The 16,691-nt window shown below is 46.3% G+C and overlaps 1 pseudogene; it reads left to right on the top strand.

Annotated features, from left to right (window-relative positions):
- Positions 1-12,668: 12,668 nt before the first annotated feature.
- The window catches only part of LOC133349746 (5'-AMP-activated protein kinase subunit gamma-1-like), a 124,668-nt pseudogene continuing 120,645 nt past the window's right edge, over positions 12,669-16,691 (top strand).

Here is a 16,691-nt window from a genome sequence, read left to right as displayed (position 1 = left end):
GCCACGAGCTCGCGTACGTGTGCGCTAACGATGTGTGGATGTTAAACGCCACGTAGAAAAATAAAGACGAAATAAATTTGCTTTCTGCTGGGAGGCATTCAGAGTTAATAGTTCGACAGTGACATGTTCACACCAACACAGCGGGGAACACGAATCGTTTCTCTTTAGCTCTGCGTTGTTTGTTCGGTCGTGCCAGACGACCACACAACAGTCAGCAAAAACAAGAATCTGTTTCGTCGATGCAAAACATTTATGGGGTGCATATTCTTGATTCTTTCGGTAAAGTCACGTAGAAGGGAAATAATAAAATAATACAAATATAAAACAATAAAAATTCTCACGACGTTTCGACTGCAACACAAGCAATCATCATCAGTATTTTATTATTTCCCTTCTACGTGACTTTACCGAAAGAACCAAGAATATGAATCCCTGACAGTAACGAAAGCTTTAAATCGAAATTTATGGGGTGGTTTATTGCGGAGGAGAGGGGGGGCGGAGGGAGGGCTCAGTAGAGCCTCAACACTGCTTTTGAAGAGGGTCGTGCCACACTGGGATATTTGGCCAATTCGTGAGCAGACACCCTGCGAGTACCCGCAGAGAAAACAGCCAGCAGTCCCGCAGAGACATGGGGAGGCCACGAACCCACTTGCCGCAAATCCTCCAACCCCTTGCCTCCAACGCGCATCATCACAGGCGCGTGTCCGGCCGCACCTGCCTGGACAGTTGTTTTCCATCAACCAATTGCCCCCTTCTAAGCCACTGCCTCCCCCCCGCAGCCTGTTTGTAAGCAAAACAAATCCTTTCGATTTAAAGCTTTCGTGACTGCAGGGATTCATCTTCTTGGTTCTTTCGGTAAAGTCACGTAGAAGGGGAATAATAATAAAATAATAAAAATTAAACATAATAAAATAATTTTCACGACGTTTCGGCCACAACGCAAGGACGGCTGCTTGCGTTGTGGCCGAAACGTCGTGAGAATTATTATGTTTTATTTGTATTATTTTATTATTTCCCTTCTACGTGACTTTACCGAAAGAACCAAGAAGCAAAACAAATCTTGCCAGCAGTTTCGCCTTTGCAAGAGAAGGACGGTCTGCTGTATAATTACAACAACTGGGAGGTCTGATATTGCAAAGAGGCAAACGCAGCGACAGGTAATCAGATGGACAGATAGATGGCAGTGAAATAGAAGAATTTCAAGAGGAACAGTTCACTTCATGAAGAAGCCCCAAGCACACACAGCAAGCTAAACACGAACATTATATCTAAATAAATGAGTTTTCAACTTAGATTTAAAAGCGTACCGCTCTAGTGGCTTCCTAATATTGGAAGTAGAAGCGCGTTCCGGACGGCCGCAGAAGCGCATCTGAAACCGTGCGATGCAGGTGACCGTCTTTGTTTGATGGTCATCCAGAAGCCGCTGCGAAGATTACCGGAGTCCGCTTGCTGGTTTGTGCTCCTTGACAGTACACAGAAGCAATTATGAATTTATGAACAAACAAGTAGCCACGACGAACGTGTAGAGACAGACAAGGCCAACAGCGGCCCCCACTGAGCCGGATCCGATCCCCGATTCATCTCTCCCCACAGCCTTCGATCCATCGCCATCTCCACGGCCACACGGACGCGCGCTCTCGACAACTCCCCCGCTTTCTCTTCCCCAGAGCCGTCCCTGGGGCACACGCCGAATCGGGGTGACTGCCCCAGGGCCCTGTCCTTTGGGGGAGCCCCCCCCCCCGGCCCCCCCTCCCCCCCGCGCTTCGACGTCACGGTGTCGGATGTAATACTTCTCGTTTAGTTTGAAGGCGTCGGGGGCGGCCCACACGGTGTGAGTTGCCCCGGGCCCCCCCCCCCCCCCTCACACCCCTCATGGAGGGCCCTGTTTTCAATTGTCATGTTCTGGACTTTCCTTCCAACGTAGAACCCCCAAAACTTCTGCCGACATGTCCGAACCACCTCGGTCTATTTCTCACTCAACTTTCTATCGACGATGCATGTGTACGGTGAACTTCTTTTGCACCGTACGTAGCCAACTGCGCTAACGGGAGGTGCTGGGCAAAAGAACAACAGACTGAACGCGAAAATCAATTCTAAAGAAAGAAGTAACACAGAAGACAGAAGAATAAGAAAGAATCAGGATGTGATCTTCACTCACTCCACAAATCTGTCACCCGTGTGCACCAGCCGTTTCTTTCGTGCTGCCCAGCGCCTCCGAGGGGTGGAGAAGTTGACAGCCTGCCCGCGGTCTTCCCCGCTGCTGTGTGCGAAAGCACAACGAATGTCGTCAACTTGGCGGCCCGAATGCCTCACAAAGATGTCCCGGCCTGAAAAGCGACGGCACAAAAAAGGTCTTTCAACAGGGGGCCAAAGTAACGTGAGCGTCGGCCCGTCGCTGAGAATATTTTTGACGTGCGGAAGAAGAAAAAGAAGCGCTTCGAGCTGTCCACAACGCCGGTCTAATGGGCGCCACTGGTGGCGAGATGTTAACCACCTCGCCTAGTATACACGAGATGTTGTGGGTTCGATCCCGACCCTGATGCCTGTATATTTGGAGTTTGCGGTGTGTCTCTCTCCCCGTGGTTGCGTGGATTTTCCTCTGTGCCCTCCGGTCTTTCCCTTCACATTAAAATAAACAACATTTAGAATCAACAACATTTAGAATCAACAACATGTAGAATCAACAACATTGAGAATCAACAACACGCATTCAGAGTATTTGGCCGCTATTTAATGTCCACGTGATGATAAGCCACTTCATTGAGCTGTCATTCGCGGCTCGGTCACTTCTAGGCCTTACCTGGTAAAATAAAAATAATAGTTGAGTTTTAGTTTTCTTTCTTTCAGGTCAAATTTGGCACTTTCTCGTCACACACCACTCCACTCGCTCCCCACTAGCTTGTGCATCGTAGATGCATCGTAGATGCCCAAGTACTTGAAAGTTCGCGCCGTGGGTACGTGTGCTGACCGTCCGGTTTCACCGACTGGATTTCATTCTTCTCATCTTAATCAGCCAGAATAATAAACGTAGATTTAAAAAAAGACAGGAAAGCGCTGAATGTCCCCGGAATATCTCCACCATTCTTATGCCAGTGACCTCAACAAGTGGATGGATCATCCTGGGGCAACCCTGCTACGTGGGTCTGTTTAATGTTTACATATTCGTACACCCATTTATCTAAACCAAAGCGAACTTGCATGGGTGTGCATCAGTGTGTTACTGTGTGTATGTATACATTTAATGTAAGTGAATCTTTTAGCTGTCACACGTTAAGGAAATTGATATATATGGATGTGCGTTTATGCGTGTGTGTCTGAATATGGGGAGCGGTGGTGCAGCGGTTAGCGCGCTGCGCTATGAACACGGTGATCCAAATTCGATTCCCGCTCACGGCCAACATCAGTGACGAATATCTGAACTGGTCCTGGGCCTCGCCTAGATTGACTCAGCCTCAAATGAGTACCTGGTGTTCCGTGTAAAAAAAACCTGCAATGGGAAGACAAAGGCGTCTGAGCGTGATGCTCGTCAGCCTTCAGAGGCGAGCTCTCGAACAGCATGTGCCCCAACGGAACCGTGTTGGCTGTTGGGGTGTAAGGGATAGATCTATCGATGATGAATGTTAGCGCATCTCGAAATCTGTACTAATCAAGGAAACATTCGTAGACCGTTTACACTATGAGACCTCCTTTACCAGTAGCAAAATATAGTAATAGGTTTTTACCCTTTCATCTGGTACAAAAACTGACACCTTTATACAAGGGATCATGTTTGCAATAACCACAACACAAGCAGTCACAATGCAAACAAAAAGAAACAACTCTGATAATGAGAAGCACTGTCCTTAAAGTTGATTGGTCCACACCCGAGACAGCTTTTCTTAGAGCCTAGTCTCCATTGGTGTTGGACCACATGATGCCAAAAGGCGTACAACTCAAAAACAGCGCACTATCAGAGTATTGAGAGCTCGGGGTAAGTGTAAATGTTGTACGCCTTTTGGCGTCATCTGGTCCAACACCAATGGAGACTAGACTCTAAGAAAAGCCGTCTCGGGTGTGGACCAATCAACTTCAAGGACAGTGCATACCATTATCATTATCAGAGTTGTTTCTATTTGTTTGCATTTTGACTGCTTGTGTTGTGGTTATTGCAAACATGATCCCTTGTATAAAGGTGTCAGTTTTTGTACCAGATGAAAGGGTAAAAACCTATTACTATTCGTAGACCGATTTATCCAAAGCGACAACACCCTCCACGCCACGCTAGCATAGCCACCTGCTTCCATGCGAGCCACGCATTGCTTGCAAGTGGAAAATAAAGTGATGTGATGCGTGGAGCCGGGCCGCGGTGTTGTGCCCCTGCTGTAATTACATTTTCCCTGAGGGTGCAAGGGTTAAATAAGGGCTGGTGGAGGTCTGCTGCTGTTGCAGGCTGCTGTGTGAGTGTGTGTGTGTGCGCACTCTTGAGTGTGTGTTTACGTTTTTTTTTAAATGGCCACACCGCGGACATTCTTATCGTGCCAGCACCGTGCAGGGATGGTCCCAAGTGCAAAGCTTAAGCTCGTTTTACAGGCTGCACCCATTCAAAAGTTGTAGCCTGTTTACAAAGTGCCTCCCCGCCCCCCCCCCCCATGCTAACTGATTTGCAGTATTATAAAGAGCTCACCAACGACAAGCAAATTCGAAGCTGCAGTTGTTCAAAGACGGCCCATTTATAGTTGTTGAAATACAAGCACAATTGCAACATCTAAAATCGCTTGCCCATCGTGCCATTACATGGAAGAATTGGCAATAGTTAGCAACACCCGGTCCGGTAGTGAAAACGGTGGACAAGATTCTAAAGCAGTCCCATCTCTGTCCACCCAGTAATATAAAAGGGTACACCGGAGTCGATTGCCAGGTCGTGTATTGGTGGGGTGAATTGTGGGTAACTCCGTCCTTTTCAAATGTTTGGCCGGCCTGGAAGATTAGGCTGAATATCCGTCTGTAAGGGCTCGAGCACTTCCGTGAGGAAAGTGCTGTGAGGAATGAATGGCAGGGCTGCACCTTTGCCTTTTCATGATAATGTGGTACAACCTCACCGAATCTGAAGGCTCAGTTAGGAGTATTGTGCTCGGATAGATTGGCAACTCGTTCGTTTTTATATGCGGGGGGGGAGGGGGGAATATCGCAACGCCCAGAGAAAACCCACACCAACATTATAGGAATGCAAAAAATGCAGCTTTGACAAAGTGCAGCCGGTAAGCACACTGCTGGATGCAAATGCAGCTGGCGTGGCATCCCAATGTTCCGAGGGTTCTTTTCCAAGGCTGTTCCATGCTGCTTTTAGCATCGGAAGGAGAAAGGGGGAAATGTGTGTAAATAAGACCAGCGACTAGGAAATAAATACACATGTAGGCCGAGCTATTTATAAATCCAGCCTGAAACGCAGCTGCAAGCCCAGACAGCGAATCGAACTCAGGATTCACTTTAAAATTAGCTCTGCTCGCTCAGTCTACCATGGTTATACTGTGCGTGGGGCAACTTGGCATTTAGAAACACGGCAGCTGTCATGAACAAAAACAAGAACAACCCCTATGAACCTCAACGACCTGAGTTTGATTCCCAGCTACACCAACCTGCGTTATTGACCATACATGGTGAAGTATGGTCAAACAACACACCCCCCCCCCCATTGACCGATACGGCGTGGTGACTCCATCAAACAGTGGCTTTACAAACGGCTGTACTGTATGTTAAAATCTAACAGTACGATTATCTAATACAAAATGTATTTCAATTGATTGCTCTAACCTGCACTGTGAGGGCATGGTTTACTAGATCGTGTAAAAGGGTTATATGCATGGGAAATCGTTTGTAATAAACAGTACAGTCAGTAAATTGTTAAACAAGATGTGTGTATCTTCTTGGTTCTTTCGGTAAAGTCACGTAGAAGGAAAATAATAAAATAATAAAAATAAAACTTAATAAAATAATTCTCACGACGTTTCGGCCACAACGCAAGCAGCCGTCTTCAGGTGGAGAACAGGTCTGTCGTGAAGGTAGAGTCTGTTCTCCACCTGAAGACGGCTGCTTGCGTTGTGGCCGAAACGTCATGATAATGATTTTATTATGTTTTATTTTTATTATTTTATTATTTTCCTTCTACGTGACTTTACAGAAAGAACCAAGAAGATGAATCCCTGCAGTCACGAAAGCTTTAAATCGAAATTTAAGATGTGTGTAGTCTCTCAATCCCCCACTACTGAGTAACAGCTTTAGCTGGATCCTCGTGAAGGAGTCATGAGGCTCGGTGAGGTTTTCCTGGAGGCAAAAGGCAACCCAGCTTCCTCGTACGCACAAATAATCAGGAAGCAATGGGTCAAACATCCCATGTAAGGATACGACTGTGTGGGATTTCGTGGTAGTATACTGATGTATAGCTGCCGTCAGATGTGTTTTCAGATTGTGGCGCGTTTTGCTCTTGGATGATATCCAAAGTTTCACTTCCAAGTGCCGAGAGGAGGGCCCTTTCAGTGACTCAATTATCCAAGTTGATTCCTGAAGCTCTGTGTTTTTGTTTGAAATGTGGCCATGTGGATGTCACACACGGCAGCAAGTCCAGCGAAACATCGCCAAGCTTTGCAAGGATGGCAGCTGGGGTTCACGGGGCAATAAAAACGTACGACTGAACTTTCGAGTATGTCGCAGCATGCAATTTAGGCAATACACACATATTTGATTTTCACTTAAGTTTATATCTTTTTATCCGGTGGAATACCTTTGTTTTTACTGCTTGAGTAGGCCTGGGGAGACCCTACTTCCTCACCTAGATCCTCTCCCCAATTTTCGAGGGACATATTTGGTTTGCATCTTCTAGGTGAGAGTGATGGCCTTGGTGAGATTGATATTCTCCATAATTACGATCAGATTCTTTATTGAGACCGGAGGAATCTGATGAGCGATGAAGTTATTTTTCACAGATGCCCAGTAGTGGTGGGTCAGCGAGTTAGAATCATGACTCAAAGTTGAATAAAAATCTACAAATCAGATCTATACAGTATACACAAACTAAATCAACAAATAAGATACAGGATTCACTCCTGAAGGCCTTTCTCCGTATCATGCAGAGAGGTTCTATGGCCATACTTCACCACGTTGGTTAGTGTAGATTGGTGAAGATTGAGGGAAGGAATGGGGCACCGATTCAGATATCATTCGCTGCCTATCTTAGAGCCCTGACAGCGAATCGAACTCGGGGTTCATAAGACCGTGGCCATAACCACCGCACCAAATCAACAAGTCCCTTTCCCATTAACCTATCTTATCTCCGTGTGTACCTTATTCCTCCGTTACATCTACATTATCTATTTCATGGCTGTGTTCCTCTCTCCTCCATAGAGTATATCTTATCTCTCTGTTGCTCGTCTCACTCACTCTCTCCTGCCTAGAAAAAAACGTCTTTAAGTTGTTTCCTGGTCAAACTAGCTCAGGAGTATATCTTATCTCTCTGTTGCTCGTCTCACTCACTCTCTCCTGCCTAGAAAAAAACGTCTTTAAGTTGTTTCCTGGTCAAACTAGCTCAGGAGTATATCTTATCTCTCTGTTGCTCGTCTCACTCACTCTCTCCTGCCTAGAAAAAAACGTCTTTAAGTTGTTTCCTGGTCAAACTAGCTCAGAGCAGTGCTCATCACAAGGTAAATAAAGTCCTGCATTTATGTCCAGGTATATGGGCCCTAAGGGTGAGTTGTGGCACACAGGTTACCACGCTCTCCTGTGAACCCGGACATCCAAGTTTGAGATCTGGTCGCGGCTTACGACATCACTAGTCCTATGATAATATATGCATTGTCCTTGAAACTGGTTGGTCCATACCATCATAGTATGTTTTTGTTTGCATTTTGACTGCAAGTATTGTGGTTAATGCAGACATGAATCCTTGTAAAAAAAAATTCAGTTTTGTTGCCAGAAAATGGGGGAAAACCCTATTATTATATTTTGGTACTGGCAAAGGAGGTTTAATGATGTAAAAGTTATCATCACGTCACGGCGTGAGGGAGGCTTTCCTTCATAAACAGCAGCGGATAAACAAAGGAACGTAAGTTGTTTGACTCTGTTTTGTTTGAGAGCCCAATTGAGACTAAATACTGTACCCCCTCTTTAAAAGACCGTTTTTAAGAGTTCTGGGGGGAAAGTCCATCTTTCTATGGCAGGAGTAAGGCTATCCATAGCTCATGCACTGTTGTCCTTTATCGATTGATTTAAAGTATGCAGTACCTCAACGCACTGTATTATCACCTGATGACGATTGCTTGTGTTGCAATCGAAACGTCGTGATTTATTTTTATTTTATCTCATACCTACGTGACTTTACCGAAAGAACCAGAGAGTATGCACTGTATTATATTTTGACTTAAAACTTTCTTGACTGCAGGAATTCATATTCTTTGGTTCTTTCGGTAAAGTCACATAGATATAAAAAAAATTAAATTATCACGGCGTTTCGATCGCAACACATGATGACGACCGTTTGTGTTAACTTTATTTTGATTATGTACTAGCTTACAGACCCGGCGTTGCCCGGGCCAAAAAAATATTTCAAAACTACTCTTAAAAATCTAACAGCAGTGCGTACTAACTGTGGTGGTACCTGCTATGATTACAGCAGTGCATACCGACTGTGGTAGTACCTGCTATGACTACAGTAGTACATGCTGACTCTATAGCAGTATTTATCGACTCTATCGCACAAAGTACTCACCTGACAGAGTGGCGTGGTGAGGCCTAGTCCCGTGCAGAACCTCTGGCCTCGCCTAGATTGTCCAGCCGGCCGAAGTGGCACCTTGGCAGGCTGGGGCTGGGCTGCTACCCCTGACCCCACCCCCCCCCCCCCAACCACGATCTCCCCGGCCGCTCTGCAGTAATATCTAAGGCTTATAGTGGCTGCATCTACCGACCGTATAGTAGTAACTGCACGCATCGGGATGGGGGGGACATCACACAGTGAAGAATTTACCTGAGCGTTTAGTGTATTTTTATAGCGTTTTTAACGCGAAAGAAAATGTCCCCCTCACTCCCGCCGAAGGCGTGCGACTTGGCATGGGCCGTCCTCCCCACCAAAGGCGCGTGAATTGGCATGGTCGTGCACAAGTCATAAATAAAAAAAATGTAAAGCGCACAGAAATCGCACTAAATCGCTAATTAAACTAATTTAAAGTTGACGGATGTGAGGAAGGAATAGCGCTTGCTCACAGGCAGGACTTACGGCGTGGTACCTGGCTATTTTTATTTTGCGTAAACCCCACCGTTGGAGAGCCAAATCCTTAGCAAGCGTGCGAACACATACAAACCCCGCCACAAACCCACAGACAAATTTGAACTTTTATATATATAGAAGAAGATTTTTAGCACTCTATTATGTTTTTCAAGCTTCTACTCCAAAAAAGACACGTGGGCGGTTATTGAAATACGTGGCCCATTTGCAACCAAAATGGCGACTGAAATTGAACAGTTGACAGACCTTCAGAGAAGAGGAATGCGTGGCGTTAACCAACGACTGTACAAAAGATGACCACGGAACACTGTGGATGGTAACGTTCTGGGAGTGAAGAGCAAATCGAGCCCTGAACCTGAACCCAAACCGACACGGTCCCCGGGGGAGTCACCGACACGGTCCCCGGTTATGCTCCAGAGCCACGCTGTCCAGGTTCGAGATGAGGGAGTTAGGGATCGGGCTCAGGGTCTGATTGGGTGGCGTTTTGGTCTGTGGTTGGTTACGTTCGATATGGATCGGGCTGATGTTAGGCTATGTATTGTTGGCGAGTGTAAGTGATTTCCTGCTCAAATGATCGGTGGGGTGGTGGTGATCTGCTGCTTACAGCCCTAAGCCAGTGGTGGAAATTCCACATTCCTATGTGCGGTGAGAGTTTATCCATAGGACAACCAAAACCAATGCGGTTTGCTCGTAGGGTTTGGGCTCGGGTGATGGTCCGGTTGGCTTGTTTCATTTGGGTTGAGTGTCGGTTTAGAGGCTAGTTTTGTTCCGGTTAGGGTCTGGTTGCTTAGTTATGATAGGTTAGGATTGTGTGAGTGCTCCAAGTGAGGTATTTTGACTTTAAAAGCACACAGCACCTCCGAGCGACAGACATTTTAGTGAGTCAGCAAATTACCATTTTGTTTTCTTTAAATATTTTCTTAAGTCCAGTGAAAAAAAGAGATACTTTCCCTTTTTTGGGGCAGAATTATTGCGTGGACATTTCTCTCGTTCTCTCTCCCTCGCCCCGCTCTCTCTCTTTGTTGCTTACCTCCAATTGTTTATATATATACATCCCCAGGGTAAAGGGCAGGATAGGGCTGGAGTCAGGCTCGTGAAAGTGGTTGCAGCAGCAGCAGCGAGCGGGGTTTGCCAGCTGGGTGTCAGGTGCGTTTCAGGTGAATTCGCGGAAGTGCATGTCCATTGGGGAACTGTTGGCGGGCATCGTCAATTCACATGCAAAGCTGTGATTCATAACTATATCTGCAGGTATTTAAGTGCACACACACACACACGCGCGCGCGCATATACAGCCAAATGCCAACATACCAATGCACACACGACCATCACCACCTACCCCATCATGAATTCCTAACACTTTCAAGCAGCAACCACACGGAAATGCACAAACAGACTAATGTGCATACAAAGCCACTTTCATCACATTTGTACACAAATAATAATTTCGCTTTCCAGATACTGTACATCTATCACGTGCATATACAGCTGCAGGTTGCGTGCACCTTTACGCGTATTACAGATTCGTATAATCTTAACAAGCACACTGGCAGATCCACTCACACGCTTCGTCTCGTATACCAACACACGAATACATCCTGGACATGCGTATTCACCGACAAACACAGGACTGCACTGTAATTAATACACACTATTTACAGCACACACACACACAACTACTACAGCATGAGCATACACAGGTAATATGCACGTAACATGTATGGAAAGACACCCAAGATGTGCACACGCCTGCGCACCCTCTAACATGGACACGCATACGGATATACACACACGTACCAACATTAACACACGTACATAGACCAACCCTTCAACACATGCAAGGCACACGAACAACACACGTACTACATACAGAGGCTGCATATACACGTGCACACAGCGATATATATGTGCACTCTGACACTCAAAAACCAAACCGATCAGAACACGCACACAGATAATGTGACACACACTGATACACACACAGACAGACACACCCACAATGACACACACACACTTATCCACCAACACACGCGCATTGACAAACGTACGCTCACACACACTGACACACAAAAGGACAACACACACAATGTAACACACACTGACACAGACATCCACAGTGACACACTGATCCACCAACACACGCACATTGATATTCATACATACGCTCACACACTGACACACACACACTGACACACCCACAGTGACATACATACACACACATCCACCAACACATGCACATTGACATTCATACACACGCTCACACAAACACAGTGACACACCCACAGTGACATACACACACATCCACCAACACACGCACATTGATATTCATACACACGCTCACACACACACACTGACACACCCACCGTGACATACACACACATCCACCAACACACGCACATTTATATTCATACACACGCTTACACACACCGACACACACACACTGACACACCCACAGTGACATACACACACATCCACCAACACACGCACACATTGACATTCATACACACGCTCACACACACACACTGACACACCCACAGTGACATACACACACATCCACCAACACACGCTCACAACTCACGCTCACACACACACACTGACACACACACACTGACACACGAAAGGAAAACACACACACCCACACTGCGTCAATATATTTTTACGTCTATCCTGTTGCACACACAGGCACACACACACAGACACGAGCACACACGACCAGAAATATAGTGAACGTGCCAGAAAAACGTGTTTGAACAGCGATTGTTGGCACTGTTGGAGGCTGAGGTGATAACTGCAGCGCTCAAAACAACCCGGGTGCAGGTTCGAACCCGGGTCGTGGATGTGTCGAGGAGCTCGCTGGCTGCTTGGATTGTCGGCGGTTTAGGGACGTCGCTTAGTCCTGGTTGGGTTGGTTATTGGCATTGGTAGGCAGATGGGTGGGTGGTAGGGTAGGTGGGTGGGTGGTAGGGTAGGTGGGTGGGTGGTAGGGTAGGTGGGTGGGTGGTAGGGTAGGTGGGTGGGTGGTAGGGTAGGTGGGTGGGTGGGTGGTAGGGTAGGTGGGTGGGTGGGTGGTAGGGTAGTTGGGTGGGTGGTAGGGTAGTTGGGTGGGTGGTAGGGTAGTTGGGTGGGTGGTAGGGTAGTTGGGTGGGTGGTAGGGTTGTTGGGTGAGTGGTAGGTTGGGTGGGTGGCTGGGTGGTCAAGTCGGTAGGTGAATGATGGTGGTTGGGCAGGTGAGTAGGTGGGTGGGTGGATAGGTGGTCGGATCAGTGCATGGGTTAGGTGTGTGGATGAGTAAGTGGTTGTATGTACGTTGAACTTCTTTCGCACCGTACCTAGCAGGCCGTGCTAATGGGAGGTGCGGTTGAGTCGGTGGGCAGGTGGGTGCGTGGTTAGGGGTAGGTGGGTGGTTCGCTAAGTAGCCGATTTGAATGGTGATTGGTTGAAGAAGTGCTTTGGGAGTTGAGTATGTGAGTGGGGGTCGGTCGTTGGTCGAATGGGTAGCAGGGTGTCGAGATTATGGAGAGGACATTAATGAATTCACTCAATACGGCGGTAACGTGTTCAAATCCAGGCGAGAGCTCATTGATTGATTGAGGCTGGCAGGCGGGCAGGCAAATAAAACCTCCCTGGCGAGACGGAGCTGGGATCACCCGCGGATCTACGAACACGGGGGTTGAATTCTGCTTGAATTACAGCCCTGAGACAAACGGGCAACGGCACCTCTACGCTCCCTTGAGCCGCCGCAAAGAAGCTCCGCTGTGAGCGGAGCGCAGCGCGCTCGCGAGGCGATGAGGAGGACGCGGAAGGGCACGGCGGCGCTGGCCGCAGAGGATCCAGGTCTAGGGTTCGACTCCCAGTCCGCGGTGCAGATGAACTCGACGACGAGGAGGCGGGCTTCGCAGTTCCTGCAGGTATTTGTTTTGTGTCGCTGCCGATTCAGCGAATTATAAGAGAGCAATTATCGCTCACCCCTCCGCCCCCCCGCCCCCCACATCTTTTTTCTGGATTTGAAAGAAAAAGTTGGAATTGTGTCTTATAATTCGGTAGGGGTGTGTGTGTGTGTGGTTGGCATTGTGCCATAGATAGGTTCTCGCAAACAGGAGTTGCTAGTTCTATATGGGGAGTCTTGTGTGTGCAATATATATGCATAGGCGGAGTTTGACTTCTAAATTGGAGGGGGGGGGGGGTAGGGGTTCGCTTTGGCCCTAGTATTAGGAATTCCGTGCGCATAAAATTATTTTTTTCATATTGCTTGTAAACTACTGAAAATGCATTAATTAAGGTCTCAAGTTTGGGGGGGGGGGGCACTGCCCCCCTCGTGCCCCCCCGAACTCAGCCCATGCATATATGAGAAACCACATCTGTATGCCTTTTAATGGGTTGAAATCGGGCACAACATTTGGGGTGCGTCTTACTTTTCCGGAGCGTCTCATGGGGGGACGAAACAAAAGAGGTGCAGCCCCACAACGGCGTGCGCTCTCACCCCGCCTGCTGCCAAGAAGTAGGTAGGAGCCTGCTCCACTTGGAGGGAGCTCCGCTCTGAAACTCCCCCTCTCTCTCTCCCTCTCTCTCTCTCTTGGGCAGTGCTTGACCAACTTCGCTCATAACGTTCGGCCAGACGTCTTGGAAGAATAAGTGGCAGCAATGCCCCCCACACTCTTCCCCACCACGCCACCCAACCGTGATGCAGCAACAACAACACTTACAATTGTCAAACTTGCCACGTTGGGGCAAGTGTGCTACTACCCATCACTATTACATCTTTCATGGCACATTAAGCTCCCCCGATTTGGTGTGTGCTCTGTGTATTGTATTGTACGCAACTATATACTCGGTGTATACATTAAGGACAGTATACATATTGCACTGTTGGTGTTTCTTAATGTCTTTTATATATTTTTGTACTCGCCAAAATGAGAAGTCTGCTGTAAAAGGGGATGTTAACGAATCGGTGATATCAGGACCTCTGCAGCTTTTGCAAAAACTCAATTCGCCGCTATGTGCCAATACTGACACTGCAAATTGTCGTAAAGCTAAATGCAGTATTTATTGTATCAACTTCTAAATTGCTAAACTCTGAGAAAAGTGTATTTTTTGCTTATTGGAATACGGTATCAAGGTCTTAGTTTGTAAACATGCAAACAACTGAATGTTGTACATAGTGCACGATATTACTGCATTGACCATACTTCACCACGCTAGTTAATGCACCGTTTTGCCTTTTAAGAGCGTCTCGTTGACAAGTCGAATTCTCAACTCTTTTGACCGTTGAGAGTTCTACGAGAGTCATTCTCTCGTTTGTAAGAGATTTGGAGTAAGGCTATTGTTTTCTCCAACAAGTCGTACATGCATATGCATGCCTTGTGTTGTCTAAATAAAATGCTTATAAATGTCATTTAAGAACGGCTTTAAATAGTATTGATGGAAGTTACAAGTTGATGTGGTGGGAGGGTCCAATATTCCTTAATTTTTCGAGGAAAGTTGTGGCATCTGCAGTAGGTGGTACTCGTATTACTGACTCCAGAAAGATACGTTGATCGTGATGGGTATGGGATGGGATTTTAAAATCCCTTAAAATGGATTTTACCCAACTGGGCTGTAATGGCAGTAATATTTCAACCCTACACCCACACCGATCCGATAAATTGTTGCAATTCAGATCCTCATATTGGCTCAATAATCAATTAGTCTGCATTTTTAGCTTAAACGCGTAATTGTTACACTTCTTTTGCACCATACGTAACCAACCTCGCTCATCAAGAATGTGACGTATGCATGAAACGAAAATGCACGATTAAATGCATGTACCTTGAGCTTTGAGAGTCAAGACATTTTTACTTTGTTTAACCAGGTAATGACTCAAGATAACCGGCATAGTTCCCAATTGCTAGAGCGACCTCGTTCACAATCGCAAAACGGATAATCGATTAACCGATGCATCATTACGCCCTTATAAGCTAAGACACGTCGCAATGAGAAACGTAGCCGATCTGAAAGTCACATTGGAATTTGGCACAAATCCTCGTGCACCCTGTCGCTTTTTCATGCGACGTGTTCAGAGTAACCCAGTTTTCTAGTTTGTACCTTGGACAAAGGGAGCCACTAAATTGACCTTTTCAGTGCATGCGTAGACTTGCCAAAATGCGTTCGGAGTGATCGGTTTATAGATGACCTTCATCTTTAAACCCGTAAGGCAATATATAACATTGCGAGCAAGAGTCTCTTCCGATGAGTCGTTTGGTTTAAATCAGTACCGTAGCGATAAACAAAAGTGGGTTGTAATAATAGGGTTTTTCCCATTTTTTCTGGCAACAAAACTGAAACCTTTTTACAAGGATTCATGTCTGCATTAACCACAATGCTTGCAGTAAAAATGCAAAACAAAAAACACACTGATAATATATGCATTGTCCTTGAAACTGATTGGTCCACACCAGAGACAGCTTTCTTTTGAGTCTCGTCTCAATTGGTGCTCGACCAGATGACGCCAAAAGGCGTACACAGCTCAAAGACAACGCACTATCAGAGTAATGAGGGCTCGGGGTAAGCATCTACATCATTAGACCTCCTTTGCCAGTACAAAATATAATAGGGGTTTTCCCCTTTTTTTGTTGCCAGAAAAAAGGGGGAAAAACCCTATTATTATATTTTGGTACTGGCAAAGGAGGTCTAATGATGTAAAAGTGGGTTGACAGATCATTGCTACATGTTTTCCACAAATATATGTGTGCACCACTTGGGTGTGAATAAGAGGCTTTTGAATTGACTTCAGTAGTAGCTCTGCTGCGCCTACTGCTGGAGCTATTTTCTTGCACGAGGAGACAACGCACTGCTCACCAGCAGGGTTTGTTCATGTAAATCGATTAGTTTCGAGACACGTTGCCAAGAGCACACACTGAATGAAATTTCGGGGAAAAATAAAAAAATATATATTTAAATTTGAACAGGTTTGTCGATTTCAAGAATGTAATTAAGACACCACGATTGTGTATTATCTGAAACATTTCCAGTGTGTTTTGTACTTTAGCTGTGTATTTTTGTCAGTGTTTGACATAGGCCAGGGTTCTTTTCGCCGGTGATACGCTGGCCCATATTTGGCCATTGAGGGCTCTGCGAGCTATGGAGAAATACGGCTGTACGGCACAGAGGCATTAGATTCGTGAGAGGAGAGATAAACACGAGATGGGGATAGGAGGACTGTAGACAAGCCATAAAGACTCTTGAGATAGACTCAGAGGAGAGGTGCGAGACCTGGAGACCAGAGGCGACAATCCCTTGAACAGACGCTCAGATCTCAAGACGTCACGTGATGCTGCTCTCCAAACACGTGACACACCGCGTCACACGGTCCGACCAATACACTTGAATAACGGCGACGGAGCATATCCATTGACGCTGGGCAATGTATATATAAATAAGTAATATTTTTGAAATGCTTTTTTAAAAC

Source organism: Lethenteron reissneri, chromosome 31 (genome assembly GCF_015708825.2).
Source record: "Lethenteron reissneri isolate LAM-NWPU_2019-01 chromosome 31, ASM1570882v1, whole genome shotgun sequence".
NCBI classification, from domain to species: Eukaryota; Metazoa; Chordata; class Hyperoartia; order Petromyzontiformes; family Petromyzontidae; genus Lethenteron; species Lethenteron reissneri.
This window is presented reverse-complemented; position numbering and strand designations above follow the sequence as displayed.